The following is a 15944-nucleotide window of genomic DNA, read 5'->3' as shown; positions in this document are numbered from 1 at the left end:
CCCTTTCAGTTAAGCACGCTAATAGTAGAGTCCTAGTTCATTTGTTCAAGATGTTCCTTGGCTTTTGTTTCTGACGTAAACATCTGCACTGTGTCCTTGTGCAACTTCAAGTTTCTGTTAGGAGGGTTGCAAAGACCTGTTTGGAAATTTGGGGACGTATAGCCACAACCGAGACTGGCACCAATGCTCTTGGAGCAGAAATGGCTGTAGTGGCTAAGCAGATGGATATTCAGGAAACACAGATTTCAGAAATTCAGTGGAAGTTGGAGGATTCAGAAAATCAGCAGTGTCGCAATAATCTGCAGATCTTGGGTATTGAAGAAGGATTGGAAGGCCAGGACACGAGAGTATCTATAGTGAACCAGTTTAAAAATGCCTTTCCTGAGTAGAGGGCTGGAATTGGGACCGAGAGATACAAAGAGCACATCAGGTTCCTCTATATAGAAAAAAATAAGAGGAAGGGAAAACTGATAGTCAGAGGTACACTAAGGCTATCATTGTATATTTCAGTAATTAGCTACTACGGCAAGCAGTTTTCGAAAAAGCCTGCCCTGATTCAAGGATAAGTGCGGAAGGTGTATCTTTCTTCTCGTGTCCTGACTACGCCCACGCTACAGTGGAAAGGCGGTGGCAGCTGAGACAATTGATTAAATCTTTTCAGGAAAAAGGAGCGCAGGCTTACTTATTGAGTCCAGCCCGGTTAAAGATATGAAACCTGATTACATGATATTTCCGCATCTAATCTCGCTTTGAGGATGTCTAAAGTGAGAAGACCAACCTCACAAACTAGGAGGGGGCTTGGCTATTATATTTCGCTCCTTGTTCTCATCCCATCATGTGGACGTTCTCGCTTATTTCTCTGGGGTAATGCTTGACTTTTATCCTCAAATTCAATCCCACATTCTCCCTATCTGATGTCCCTATTCATCGCAGACCAGGTACAGGAACTAACTTTAGCACTGTCATTGCACACCTTCTCCCCACTACGTTCTTATGGCAGCTTACTTCAACCTACTGGACTCTTCAGTTTTCGCTTAGATAATATCTTACATCCATATTCACTAACTCTTGCTGAACTTTTTATTGCTCTTAATCACAGCCACATTGTTCCCTCACTCATTGGCCAGCTAATATCACAGATACCATTTTCGTTAACGGCAAGGCACTTTAACTCTCCTCATCCCATATGGTGTGATAATTTTGTACTAACTTTTGTCATTCCTCAACAGTCACCTCTGGGCTCTCATTCCTATCTTTCTTTGAAACTCTCCTGCAGTGAAGTCAGTTCTCTTGAGCTTAATGCTGCTATTTGTTCAAATTCTCTCAGACATTGATGCTGATGCCACCTCATTAATGTTTGGATTGCTGATGCTTTTGACCCCTCCACTCCTCTTAACTACTACTGTTCTCATTGCAAGTCTCCTTTGAGCCCTGGGGCGCATTTTAACTGAGGGGTGCAAAACGTCACTGCAAATTGTGTAAAAGTATCTGGCAGAAAGATTGTGGAACTGTTGTGTAAGAGCACACTGTAGAGTTGCAGCTAAATTTTACAATTGTCTTATTTGCTCTACACACATTCCCTATTTTCAATCAACATTGATCCTGTGGGAGCTCACATGTGACCTTTTCGGTTGTCAAAAGACTTTTACATCCTCCTACTTGTGCAGTTCTATCTACCCCATCAGGGGTGTTATGATCTCTCTGTCTTTCTTACTCATCTTCTAGTTGAGTCTCTACCTTTCTTGGATCTTCCATCAGTCGCTTCTGTTGAACCCTCTGGCTGAATTTGCAATGAATCCCATTGAAAATATTCACTCCACTAAATCTGGTTCTGCTCTTGACGTGATTTATTATGCTTGGGCTGATTTATGCCACACTTCTCCCCAGTCTTTTATGGCCCTCAGTATCTGGAAACATGCTGCTCTTCTCTCTCGGATGAAGAAACCCTCGGCCCATCCTCTGGTTCCAAGTAACTATCATCTCTTTTTGCTTCTTTCCCTACCTACTAAGCTTTTTGAAAGGATAGATAATTGGCAACTTTCTTTTTACCTAGAAACCAGTGCCTTGCTTCATCTGGATAAATTTGCCCTTTGCCCTTTCCAGAGTACCAAAATGGCTCTACTGTCAGTCTATAATCATATCTAATTGATTCTCAAGCTGTGTCTCTGTGGCATTGTCCATCCTGGTTCTATCTGCTTCCCTTGATAGGGTTTCTCATCCTACCTTTTTTAGGTCGAGCATATGCGCTGTCTGCAAGACCTATTTGATGGAGTATAGGACTTTGCTCCCGCCTGCCGTTGCTTGCTGCTTACCTTAAGTTGAAGGCAGTGTCTCTTGTTTTGCTGTCTCCTAACTGGTTTGGCAGCCGGTACGTCACTTCCTGTACTTGGCTGAGGAGCACTGGCCAAGTACAGTTTAATTACGCCTGGAATGTTTTTTTTGTTGCTTGAACAGACTATTTTTCTTTGTTTCCTGCCTCTTGTGTTTGTCAGTAAGCATTTGTGTTCATGTGTGCAGTTCGTTTTCCACGTTTGCCCTTCACTTGGCCCCTAATTCACATAATCAGTAATTACAACTAGTTGTGGCGTGCATGTGTTTTGTACATTTTTTATTGGCTTAATATATTATCAGATCGACCCAGGAATGAATCCTGAACAGCGGCTCTCCCTGCATAGCAGCAGAGACGGTACTATATTATTCACTGCACTCGGGGAAATTCACCCAATAATGCTTTGCAGGCATTCCTTTTACAACACATTTGTGCCAATAACCCAGCATGTGGGTGTCCTAGGGCAATAGGACCGCCATCTAAACATTCAGAATGATGGTTTGTTTCTGTCCAGTGGTTCACACTAGGTTAGGGGTGTCCAAAAATCATAACCTCTTCCACCATTCAATGCATATTTAAGCTCTCTTAAAGGTTGAACTTTAGTTTTTACAGCTGAGAAGAGTTTGTGTTCTAAGGGCCTTGTTTGTAATAATATTCTGACAGCCTTGCTCAACCTGCAAATGTGTAATGCACTATGCTGTCCAAGGGCTGAAGGATAATTGCCCCAAGGCACTACTAACTCAGTAGGCTCCACAGGGACCTCTAGCCACCACCAGTGGTATGGCACCTCCTGCTAATGCATAAACACAGTTTCTGTTGAAGGTTTAATGTACAGCATGGCTAAATATTTCAGCCATTTCACTGAGGACCTGGTACTTCTCCAGCCATTTCTGGGTTTGGGGGACAGTCTGAGCTTCTGATGCTGGAAGAAGTTCTGGCAGTGGTCTGTGACACTGTACTCTGAGTGCTTTTGGCTTCACAGGGACATTTAGCCACAACCAGTGGTACTGCACCTTCTACTATTCACTCTACAGGGACATCTAGTAACGACCTGGGGCACTTCACTCTTGTGCCTCTGACTCCACAGTTAAATATTTAATAGGTCTGCTTGGCCTGCAAATGTGTAATACACTATGCCCTCAAGGGGCTGATTATATGGTTACACTGCAATGTTCTGTCATTCTCTTTTCATGTGATTATGCACTCTAGGAGCAGACTATATGGTTACATGACCATGTTTCTTCCAAATGCTGTTTTTAATGTGGTGTTGTGTAGTGGCCGTTTAGACTACTACATTCGAATGCCAAGTGTATGAAGGAATGCACAAACAGTTTATTTCTGATAAAGGTTTAATGTGCTGCATGGCTAAATATTCATAAGGTCCCAAATGCGAGGAGGTTATTATCATTTATAACACCAACAGCTCTAACTCTCGCTAATGCGAGACCTATTGCGTTGCAAATGCTTGTTGTAGGAAGTTGGCTCTGTATGCACTATTTCAAAGTAAGGAATAGTATGCACAGAGCCCAAGGGTTCCCCTTAGAGGTAAGATAGTGGCAAAAAGAGATAATACTAATGCTCTATTTTGTGGTAGTGTGGTCGAGCAGTAGGCTTATCAAAGGAGTAGTGTTAAGCATTTATTGTACACACACAGGCAATAAATGAGGAACACACACTCAGAGACAATTCCAGGCCAATAGATTTTTGTATAGAAAAATATATTTTCTTAGTTTATTTTAAGAACCACAGGTTCAAATTTTATATGTAATACTTCAAATGAAAGGTATTGCAGGTAGGTACTTTAGGAACTTTGAATAATCAAAATAGCATACACATTTTTCAAATAAATCACATATAGCTATTTTAAAACTAGACACAGTGCAATTTTCAACAGTCATCAAAAAACAACAGCGGGGGGGCAGAGAGTGGGATATTCGGAGGATAGGCTCCTGGTCCAGTGTGTGAAGTTCCCAATACTGTATAAACCAAAAATTGCACACACAGTTCCAAAAAGTGGAAAGTTGTATCTACCAGTTCTGCACATCAGGAAAACCAAAAGGTTGTAAGCACGAGCCCTCACTCACCTTTCGGTGACATGCTTCATCATAGGGCTGTGCTCCTCGTCAGGCCGGCGCTGCAATGCCTGACGGGCCCCACACGGGGGCTCTTTGCCGGAGATCTTATTGAGCGAAATGCGCACCGGTCAGAAATAGGAATCGAGGATTGAAGTAGAAAAGGTAAAAAATGTCTAGAGGTACAAACCGTTGGTATCTTTAATTAAATGTTAGTGCCTCTGACAAGATTAAAAACAAAGAATAGGGATATGGTAAAGTAATGTCTACACTCCCCATAAAATATGACAAAATTGTGCTAACTGTAGCCACCAACCCTTATACTAAAGAGTGGTGAAAAAGACAAAATGGAGCACAGCCCTATGATGAAGCATGTCACCTAAAGGTGAGTGAGGGCTTGTGCTTACAACCTTTTGGTTTTCCTGATGTGCAGAACCGGTAGATACAACTTTCCACTTTTTGGAACTGTGTGTGCAATTTTTGGTTTATACAATTTTCAACAGTTCCTGGGGGGAGTAAGAGTTAGTTTTTGCAGGTAAGTAAACCACCTACGGGGTTCAAGTTTGGGTCCAAGGTAGCCCACCGTTGGGGGTTCAGAGCAACCCCAAAGTTACCACACCAGCAGCTCAGGGCCGGTCAGGTGCAGAGGTCAAAGTGGTGCCCAAAACGCATAGGCTTCAATGGAGAAGGGGGAGCCCCGGTTCCAGTCTGCCAGCAGGTAAGTACCCTCGTCTTCGGAGGGCAGACCAGGGGGGTTTTGTAGGGCACCGGGGGGGACACAAGTCAGCACAGAAAGTACACCCTCAGCAGCACGGGGCGGCCGGGTGCAGTGTGCAAACAAGTGTCGGGTTAGCAATAGAAATCAATGGGAGACCAAATGGTCTCTTCAGCGATGCAGGCAAGGGGGGGGGCTCCTCGGGGTAGCCACCACCTGGGCAAGGGAGAGGGCCTCCTGGGGGTCACTCCTGCACTGGAGTTTCCGATCTTTCAGGTCCTGGGGGCTGCGGGTGCCCAGTCTTTTCCAGGCGTCGGGATCTGAGGAACAGGCAGTCGCGGTCAGGGAGAGCCTCGGGATTCCCTCTGCAGGCGTCGCTGTGGGGCCTCAGGGGGGGCAACTCTGGCTACTCACGGTCTTGCAGTCGCCGGGGCGTCCTCCCTGAAGTGTTTGTTCTCCACAAATCGAGCCGGGGGCGTCGGGTGCAGAGTAGCAAGTCTCACGCTGCCGGCGGGAAACGCAAGTTGTTTTAAAGTTGCTCCTTTGAAACAAAGTTGCAGTCTTGGGTGAACAGAGCCGCTGTCCTCTGGAGTTTCTTGATCCTTCTAGAGCAGGGCAGTCCTCTGAGGATTCAGAGGTCGCTGGTCCCTGGGGAAAGCGTCGCTGGAGCAGTGTCTTTAGAAGGGGGGGAGACAGGCCGGTAGAGCTGGGACCAAAGCAGTTGGTGTCTCCGTCTTCTCGGCAGGGTTTTTCAGCTTAGCAGTCCTCTTCTTCTTAGGTTGCAGGAATCTGAGTTCCTTGGTTCTGGGGAGCCCCTAAATACAGAATTTAGGGGTGTCTTTAGGTCTGGGAGGGCAGTAGCCAATGGCTACTAGCCCTGAGGGTGGCTACATCCTCTTTGTGCCTCCTCCCAAGGGGAGGGGGTCACATTCCTATCCCTATTGGGGGGATCCTCCATCTGCAAGATGGAGGATTCCTAAAAGTCAGAGTCACCTCAGCTCAGGTTGCCTTAGGGGCTGTCCTGACTGGCCAGTGACTCCTCCTTGTTTTTCTCATTATCTCCTCCGGCCTTGCCGCCAAAGGTGGGGCTGTGGCCAGAGGGGGCGGGCAACTCCACTAGCTGGAATGCCCTGGGGTGCTGTAACAAAGGGGGTGAGCCTTGGAGGCTCACCGCCATGTGTTACAGTTCCTGCAAGGGGGAGGTGATAAGCATCTCCACCAGTACAGGCTTTGTTACTAGCCACAGAGTGACAAAGGCACTCTCCCATGTGGCCAGCAACATGTCTCGAGTGTGGCAGGCTGCTAAAACCAGTCAGCCTACACGGGTAGTTGGTTAAAGTTTCAGGGGGCACCTCTAAGGTGCTCTCTGGGGTGTATGTTACAATAAAATGTACACTGGCATCAGTGTGCATTTATTGTGCTGAGAAGTTTTTGATACCAAACTTCCCAGTTTTCAGTGTAGCCATTATGGTGCTGTGGAGTTCGTGCATGACAGACTCCCAGACCATATACTCTTATGGCTACCCTGCACTTACAATGTCTAACGTTTTGCTTAGACACTGTAGGGGCACAGTACTCATGCACTTGTGCCCTCACCTATGGTATAGTGCACCCTGCCTTAGGGCTGTAAGGCCTGCTAGAGGGGTGACTTATCTATACTGCATAGGCAGTGTGAGGTTGGCATGGCACCCTGAGGGGAGTGCCATGTCGACTTACTCGTTTTGTCCTCACCAGCACACACAAGCTGGCAAGCAGTGTGTCTGTGCTGAGTGAGGGGTTCCCCTGGGTGGCATAAGACATGCTGCATCCCTTAGAGACCTTCCCTGGCATCAGGGCCCTTGGTACCAGGGGTACCAGTTACAAGGGACTTACCTGGATGCCAGGGTGTGCCAATTGTGGAAAATAAAGTACAGGTTAGGGAAAGAACTCTGGTGCTGGGGCCTGGTTAGCAGGCCTCAGCACACTTTCAAATCAAAACTTAGCATCAGCAAAGGCAAAAAGTCAGGGGGTAACCATGCCAAGGAGGCATTTCCTTACACTTGTTTTCTTAAATGTTTTCATTTAAATTTTATTGATCATAGAGTAGAGAGCAGTTCATACATAACTCTTTGTCAGTGTAACACAGACAAGAAATTCAAGTATAACTATGATGTCTAACACAGTAGACAGCTAATCAGACCCCGTGGGGTACATCTCACATGCATTCTGTGTTCCTAATTACGTAGGTCAAGAATCATAGCTGTCCACCCCTACCTTGTGTGCACAGCAAAGCTTTTGCCCCTAGAGTCCTATCTCGAAATGTATTATTTATTTTGTCAGTTCCCAGACCACAGAACTCATTCCACTTGCCCCAGATTTTCTCAAATTTGTTGAAAAAGGTTCTGCTTTTCAGCCCCTATATACTAGTTCGCCCCTGAGAGCCTCTGCCCTTTAGTCGGCCTTTGTGGTGATCCCAATGCCTGGCAGTGTACCTCTATTAAACCCAGTACACAAAACAAATGTTTTTTTTTTCCTCATAGATCTACATCGCTTGGAATACCTAAAATTATGAATTGAGTGATGAACTGGATCTCACTGCTTTTTTTCCAACTCCCTCAACAAAATCAACTCTCAAGCGGGGTTCAGTGTTTCATCTCAGCTTTCAGGGCGTGTCTGAGTTGTGTTCTTTATAGATTGCATGTGAAACCCTGTATATTTGTCTTGCAGGTCCATAAAAGGTCCTTTTCTTTCCATCCTCCACCAATCCTGTATTTTATTCACTTCTCTCAGCATGGTCCCCGTCCATGTCAGTGTTTCCATGGTGACTTTACCATTCTATCCCAAATAAGCTGTTGTCATGTCTAGGCGATTAATACAATTTGCATGAGGATGAGATGGTCGTTTTTTCTCTGTCCCACGTAAATAGAATTGGTCCAAGGTGGAACCGTCTTGCTGCCCCTGTCCAGTCGTTCCCCAGGCATACATTCAATTATTCACAGGTTGTGGTTTCGAAGCCCAATAACACACCATTAAGTGGGGCAGCATCAGTCCACCACTGCCTACAGGGTTTTCAGAGCCACCCTCGGTGTAGCTGCCTCTCAAATTGAGGGATCATTGTTTCAGGTGTCAGGAGCAGCATATTCTGCATTACGTACAGGAGGTTTGGAAGGGTTATTGTAGGAAAGGAGCCTCTTTCTAGCTTGGCTACCCCCCGGTTTTTGGCCTGTTTGTCAGTGTGTTTGACTGTGTTCACCTGGATTCTGCTAACCAGGACCCCAGTAATTATGCTATCTTCTCTGAATTTGGTTGCTACTAACCTTTGCTCCCCACGATTGCCATACTGGTGCCCTCAAGTAAGTCCCTAGTATATGGTACCCAGGGCATTGGCTTTCCAGGGGGAGCCCAATGGGCTGCAGCAGTTATTCTGCCACCCATAGGGAGCCCATGCAAAGGGGTTTGCAGGCCTGCCATTGCAGTCTGCGTGAAGCGGGTGCACGCACCCAGTTTTCACTACAGGTCACTGCACCATGTCACTAAGTCACCCCTATGGTAAGCCCTCTCAGCCCAGAGGGCAGGGTGCAGGTACCTGTGTGTGAGGGCACCCCTGCACTGGCAGAGGTGCCCCCACAAACTCCAGCCCCATTTTACTGTATTTCGTGAGTGTGGGGACACAATTTCATATATGTACCGGACATAGGTCACTACCTATGTCCAGCTACATAATGGTAACTCGAAACCTGGGCATGTTTGGTATCAAACATGTCAGAATCATACCCCAATACTGATGCAAGTATTGGAAGTATGATTCCACGCACTTAGGGGGGCTCCTTAGAGGACCCCCAGCATTGCTACCACCAGTCTTTAAGGGTTTTCTGGGCAGCCCCACTGCTGCCACCCCTCAGGCAGATTTCTGCCCTCCTGCTGCTTGATCTGATCAAGCCCAGGAAGGCAGAACAAAGAGTTTCCTTTGGGAGGGGGGGGGGGGGGGGTGTGTGTAACGCCATCTCCCTTTGGAAATAGGTGTGACTGGCTTGGGAGGGGTAGCCTGCTCTCGCACGAAACCGGACAATGGAAAGTGACCACTCCCCTGTCCATCACTATCCCAGGGGTGGTGCCCAGAGCTCCTCCAGAGGGTCTCTGGGTTCTGCCATCTTGATCCTAAGATTGGCAGCGAACTGAAGAAGCATCTGAGTGGCCAGGCAGGGAACGTCAGCACCCTCCTGATAGGTGGTTACCTGGTTAGGTGACCAATCCCCTATTTAGGGTCTCTCTCTTGGGTGGGTCCTCAGATTCGTCTTGCAAGATTCCAGCATGCCTCCTCTGCAACCTTTAATTTGACTTCTGGCCTCTGGAACTGCGACTGGGCCATCCAGGAACCTACAAGCTGGAGATCCACAAGGAAGACTCTTCTGCAACATTGTATCTAGAGTTCCTGGAAGCTTTGCAACAGTTTGCTCGCCATGCTTCCTCAGAAGACTGCAACTCTTCAACGTGCTCAAGAAGAAGGAGGAATCTTCCTTGGAGTGAAGGAGTCACTTTCCTGCGACAACCGACTGCGTGGCTCCCCTCTCCTGCTGAGCTGCGTGGATCCTGCATCACAGGTCGTGGTCTGGTAGTCCTCTTGGTCCTGTCTGCCAGCTGTCCAACTTTGATGTGTGTAAGCCTTTGCCTTCCTACGCAGGACTGTACCCCCTTGTACTGCATCTCTTACAGCTGCCAAGGTTTGTTTGCGTCTCCTCCAAGGTATCTTCAGGCGACGTGCAGCTCCAGTCCCCAGCACTCCTTCCTGCAAATCCCAGCTTCCTGCGTGGTTTCTCCTGTGGCGTGGGATCCACTTTTGTAGTGATGCGTGGGCTTCTTCTGTGGCTTCTGTGTCCCCGTCCTGTGGGACTCCTGTGGAGGCTGCCTCTGCTCCTGTGGGCTCTCTGCAATGCTGGGGGTCCCATGTCCCCCCCCCCCCCCCTCCCCCGGGCCTTGCTGGTCCCTGGCAGTACCTCTTTTCCACTAACCGCGAGTTTGCCTTTGCAAAGGCTTGTTGGTGGAAATCCTGAACCGACTCCGGTCTGCAATCTTCTTTCCGGCGTGGGACATCTTCTGCATCCGTCTGGAACTCTTTACCGGCTCCTGGGCTGCAGTGTTGACCTGTTCGTCGGAACCGTCGACCAACTCCTGCATCCACAGCTGAGTAGGTAAGTACCTCCTACTCCTCCTAGACTCCACTGTGACTCTTGGACGTGGTCCTCTCTCTATACAAGTCTTCTTACTTCAGGAATCCGCTGCTGGTTTTCTTGCAGTCTTCTCTGGGTGTCTTCTTTTTCTTCTTTTCCTCCTTTTGGGTGGTTTGGGGAAAATCCAGTGTTTTACTCCTGCATTCCTGGTTACTGGGGGGTACTGTGTTACTTACCTTTTGTGGTTTTCTAATATCTCCAACTCTCCTCTACACATTTTACCTACCCAGATGGGGGTACCTGGTTCACATCCCATTTTTAGGGTCGATCCTGCATAACATGCGCTTGCGAGACGCTTTAGGAGTTAGAAAAGGGCTCGGAACCCCGTCCACGTCACGTCAGTGTCTTTCATTGGTTCGTGGGCTTGCCTGTTAAAATCTGCTTGCTTTCATTAGCGGAAGGCACGCATACGTCATGCCTTATCCGGTGGTTAGCCCTCCTCGAGCGCAGCGACCAAGTACTGAAAACATGCGAGGCTCACTGTTTCCCGTCAGGTTTCTGGACTACTTTCTCTCTATTTTCGCAGCGCGATCTCGCTTGGCAGAAGTCGAACGCTTTGCATAATATCGACCCTGTTACATAGTTAATTGCACTTTTGCCGGTTACGTACGTAATTGCACTTTTGCCGATAGGTTTCATTACGAGTGAACTGTAGCAGCGCATTCGCGCTGTTTGTTTCTTTCCATGTGGCAAGAAAAATCTGGTTGGGAGTTTACAACTGGTAATGGCTGTAACTCAGACAAATGCGAGACCCTAGTGCATTGCAAATGCTTGTTTTAGTGTATGGTTTGTGCTCTCCCTAGGGTCACTATTGGTTATTACAGTTTGCACTGTTTTCTAACCTTTTATATGCCTATTTCTGATTGCTAGTGTATATATTTAGTTTATTACTTGCCTCCTTAGGGTGGGTCACCTGTCTAGTGATTTATGATAATCTGTGCCAAAAATAAAGTACCTTTTATTTTTGTACAACAGAGTGTTTTCTTTCATGTGTGTAAGTGCTGTGCGACCACAGTGGCATTGCATGAGCTTTGCATGTCTCCTAGATAAGCCTTAGGCTGCTCATCCACAGCTACCTTTAGAGAGCCTGGCTTCTAGACAATGCCTACACTTCACTAAGAGGGGATACCTGGACTTGGTATAAGGTGTAAGCACCACAGGTCCCCACCACACACCAGGTCAGCTCTCTACAGTTATCATCTTGAAGATTGTGGCTCGCCCCATTATCTTTAGAGGGATGTTTTGCCACCTACCGACATCCATTTGGAATTCCGACAATATACGTTCATTGTTCCTTTCCAGGCACAACTCTGGCTTTGTTTTTATGTTAGAACCCTTCTGTAGGAATTCCTATATCATTATGCTGGTCCCCTCCATATCCCAACTGTTGCTTTTGTACATGCCTAGTTCCCCAGTTTATTTTGTACCCAGAGTGACTTCTGTGTTTCTTCAATAAAAAGAATAGTAATGGTCATGTGATGTTAGGGTTTGCTAGGTGTAGGAGGATGCCAACCCCATACTGCAAGGATTTTGACCCCCCACCTCCCGATTCTCATCCTGTTGCAGCCCTTCAATATGTTTTCTCGACCTCACCCAACAAGGTAGGAGCTCTGTACACGAGGCAATGGGGAGAGAAGTCACCCTTGTCTAGTCTCTCATTATACGGGGGAGGAAGGAGGAGGCATTGCTCGGTTTATTCTGACAGCTGCTGCTGGGGATGATGCAGAAGCGCTACTCATCTGCAGAAGCTTTGACCAAACCCACTTTGCTTCAGTACTCGAAAAAGATAAAGCTAGTGTATAGAATGGAGTGCCTTTTTGGCATTTTGTGAGAGTATGGCAAAGGTCTCCTTGAAGGTTTTTGTTTTATCTATGCATTTATTGAGTCTTCAGTGATTCTACCTGGTTGAGGGATTAGGCATAAACCCTGATTGGTCCCTATAAATAAGGGAAATTACAACTTCCAGCAACTTAATCACCATTATCATAGCCGGAAATTTTATCTCTGTTTAACTATGATTGCGGACAATACTTTGGTTTATTCTCTTTGTGTCACTGTTATGATACCTTGCCTCAATTCTGGGGGGTAAGCGCCCCTGCTTCTGGGTCTCCAGGAGCATATGAAGAAGATCCAGGCCTACTAAGAATTTGAGCTTCCTGTACAGCTCCACAGGTGTTCCATTAGGCCAGGAGGTCTGACCACTTTGTGTATTTTTATTTTAGCACATTGGAAATTGTGGGCTCTTTTAGTCATCCCACTTGGGTTCGGGACTTCCAGTTTATTCAGGAACTGATCAATTTCTTAAATCACTCTTAACTGTCTGGCTGGATACAAATCACAGTAATAAGTTGCAAATGTGAGTGCCTTGTCTATTGTGTGCATCACTGGTACCTTTTTCATTCATTAGTTCCTTTGTGGCTTCTTCTTCTTGTAGGCTCAATCAGGAGGTGGCCTGACTTACGACTTCATATAGCTTCCTCTGTATCGCCCAATATTATTGACATGCCTCATTCAGTGCCTCACTTTTAGATAAGTAGTCCTTGCTACTGCTAACTATCTGGTCCAGTCTAGGCCTGGCTGCGTTATTACTTTCCTCTCCAAGTCCACTGCTTGTATTACAGGGCTTTAATTTTCTCAAACTTCTGTTTCTTTTTTGCTATTATTTTTTTAAAGCAATTTAGAATAAATCTGGATCGCTGCATCCAGGTCTTTCAGGTCCCAGGCATCTACCATCCAGTTAGTCCCTACAGCTTTGTTATTGCCCCCAATCTCTGCCATGAATGTGGAATGATCAGATATTCCATGTACCAAATGTTCTTCTCTCTGTGATGGGTGGATTTGTCCCTGCTGTATGAATACCTTTCTGAGCCTTGAGAATGTTTTGTGCGCCCAAGAGAAATAAGATTAGTGCTTGTGTGATGGGTGTTTCAGCTTCAAAACACCCATCACACACGCATTAGCGTATTGAGACAGTTAAGTTTGGTTAGGCTTACAGACAGTGGGGGATTATTTTATTTCACCATCCTGTATCATACAAGCATGATTTTGATTGGTGTACAGTGGTGACAACCAGGAGCTCTCTTAAGATGCATCATGCACCATCTTGCCTTCTCACTCTACTCTAGCATCTTTAACTCTGGCATCTGTCTTTCTACTCTCAAATGGTTCTCTTTTCTGTCTGTCAGGTTGCAATCCATCTCTCTTCCACTTTGTACTTTTGTCACATGGAGTTACTGGAGAGCAATTCCCATCATAAACCACTTTACTTTTAGCTGAACAATATTGATTCATAAATTATCAGACAGCATTAAAAATTCAAATGTATTAAACAAAAGGCCTACCATCTTAAGTAAGTCATTTGCCAACAAACTTTTAACGACAGATGAAATTTTGAAATAATTTTAGCACATTTTTTTTTATTGCTGGAATTAAAGATGGGTAACAGTCAGTAACGGATGTTTTTCAGAGCGAGTTCTCAGTGACAGCAAATAGCTGTCAGTCACAATACCAGGGTGAAAAAGATCATGTTATTTGCTTTTTACCCATCTACAATTTTATATAATGTATGCCCCTCTCACCCCTCAAATCACCTATCCAGCTTTCGGTTGCTAGAAGATGAGTAATGGGGGAACCACACATTACATGGCGTCTCCTCCTTTTCCGAAATTTCTATAAAGAAAGATACCCGTCCTCCTACCTACCCCTTCATGTGCTTTCCTATCCCTCCTGACCCTCCCAAAACTGCCGCTACCCAGACAGGCTCTCCCTTTATTCCACTGTTGCTAACTTCTAGGTGTGAATAACCAAATTTAGAAGCCGGTATTCTCATTGGAGGCTTCCCATGGAAGCCATGCGTAACGTATAGAATTATAGATGGCTAGCAGTGAATAATGGATGTTTTTCACTGTTCTAAGTGACATAAAATAGTCAACAAGGGGCAAACACCGAGGTACAAAACATCTGTTACTCACTTTTTACCCATGTATAATTTTATGGTATGGACATGCTCCTCAAAATCTTCTGCACCTGCTTTTAACTGCAAGGGCTGGGACAGGAGTAATGGAGAGCCGTACATAACATGGCTTTTCTTCCATGTCCCAAATGTAAAAAAAATAATAAAATAAATGACTGGCTTCCAGCCATCAAAATACGCCACCCTATGTATTCATCCCTCTCCCTTCAAAATAATTGTCTTCTGCTCTCCATCAAAGAGGCCTGGCCGAGCAGCCTGGAATTCCTTTATGAGGTAACAGTGGGTAATTCTTTGTTACCTACTGTTGTAACAAAATAGCAGAGAATAAACAGATTTACTATCTGGTATTCACACTAGTGGCTCTCAGTTAGAGCCTTACATAACAAAAGTGCTGTAGAAAAAGTTGGTTGATATGACCTATTTAATGATTGGGCAATTGGTCTTATGATAAATATGAAACTGCATGCTCTCTCAGAGTAAACTTTCTGATTATGAACCAAACCCTTTACAACAGTTACTGCTGATAATTATAAACCACTCATGCTTAGATTAGGTCACTATTAAAAAAAATGTCTGCCAATATTCTTTTAGCAAGGGACAGTATCGGAGCATAGTGGCACACATTAACCGTTTTATAAATTAACTAAAAACAATGCTTGTTATTAATGACTGAATTAAACTTGTGAAGTCTCTGAGGGGGTGCAGAAGTTGACACACATCAAAAATTGCATTTCACACAAATCTGATCTACCAACACAATTTTGAAGCAGTCGTGAAAGCATAAGCCATTCACCGAAGCTCACATGTGTGCCCAAGTCTTACAACGTTTAGGGAGTATGGAATAAGTAGTATCAGTCAAAAGTAGGCCTAAAGAGTCACAAGAGACTCTTTGCTGTTCATTTAAAAAAATAAACTAAAGAGGCATTTAATGAGGAATTGTTGCTTTTGTTGGTAATAGAGACTAGAGAAACTAGAGAGATCACATAACATTCTTCTGATTTTAACTTGCAGTTTTATCTTCTGCCTGCAGTCTCACTATGTTGAACAACGCTGCTTGTGCCATCATTTTACCATTAACGTTGTTTTAAAATCCTAAAACCCGAAACTGAAAGCAGTGCCTTCAGACTTAATGAGATAAATATAACTTTTTCTCTGATCTCACATATTTCTAAAAGATAATCTATTTTTACAATGTAATGTGATCTCCTCTTGAGTACATGACTGTGTAGGTAAAGTGAGTTGTTTGAAATTATGGTTTGCCCTATGGATGAGCTTCTCATCTTTGATGTTAAAATGTATCTTTGCAAAGGAAGTGTTATCTTCATATAAGAGTTGTTGAATGTGAGAAGATTGGCTAAAAAGGCACCTGTTGTAAAGGCAGGTAGGTGCAAACCTCGGTAAGTGTCTTGCTGACGTTACTGTCTGGCAGAGCAGCCTGTGCCATATATTTCTTCCCACCTTTTCTAATTGGGACACAGAGACTAATGTCAGACCGATTCTTGATAATCTGTGTAGGTCAGCAGGTGAAATGTGGAATAGCACTACTCCAAGGGCTCACATTTCACATGATGTATAGGTCATTATACAAACTCCAGTCACTGACCTATTTGCACCTTATCTAGAAATAATTTATCAAACATTTACAACA

The 15944-nt window shown here is 45.2% G+C and overlaps 1 protein-coding gene across 1 annotated transcript in view; it reads left to right on the top strand.

Moving 5' to 3' along the window:
• The window catches only part of DDX46 (DEAD-box helicase 46), a 669293-nt gene that overhangs the window by 6843 nt on the left and 646506 nt on the right, over window positions 1-15944 (top strand). The gene's annotated exons all lie outside the window — the stretch shown is intronic.

The sequence above is a fragment of the Pleurodeles waltl genome, chromosome 7, assembly GCF_031143425.1.
Source record: "Pleurodeles waltl isolate 20211129_DDA chromosome 7, aPleWal1.hap1.20221129, whole genome shotgun sequence".
In the NCBI taxonomy this organism is placed as follows: Eukaryota; Metazoa; Chordata; class Amphibia; order Caudata; family Salamandridae; genus Pleurodeles; species Pleurodeles waltl.
This window is presented reverse-complemented; position numbering and strand designations above follow the sequence as displayed.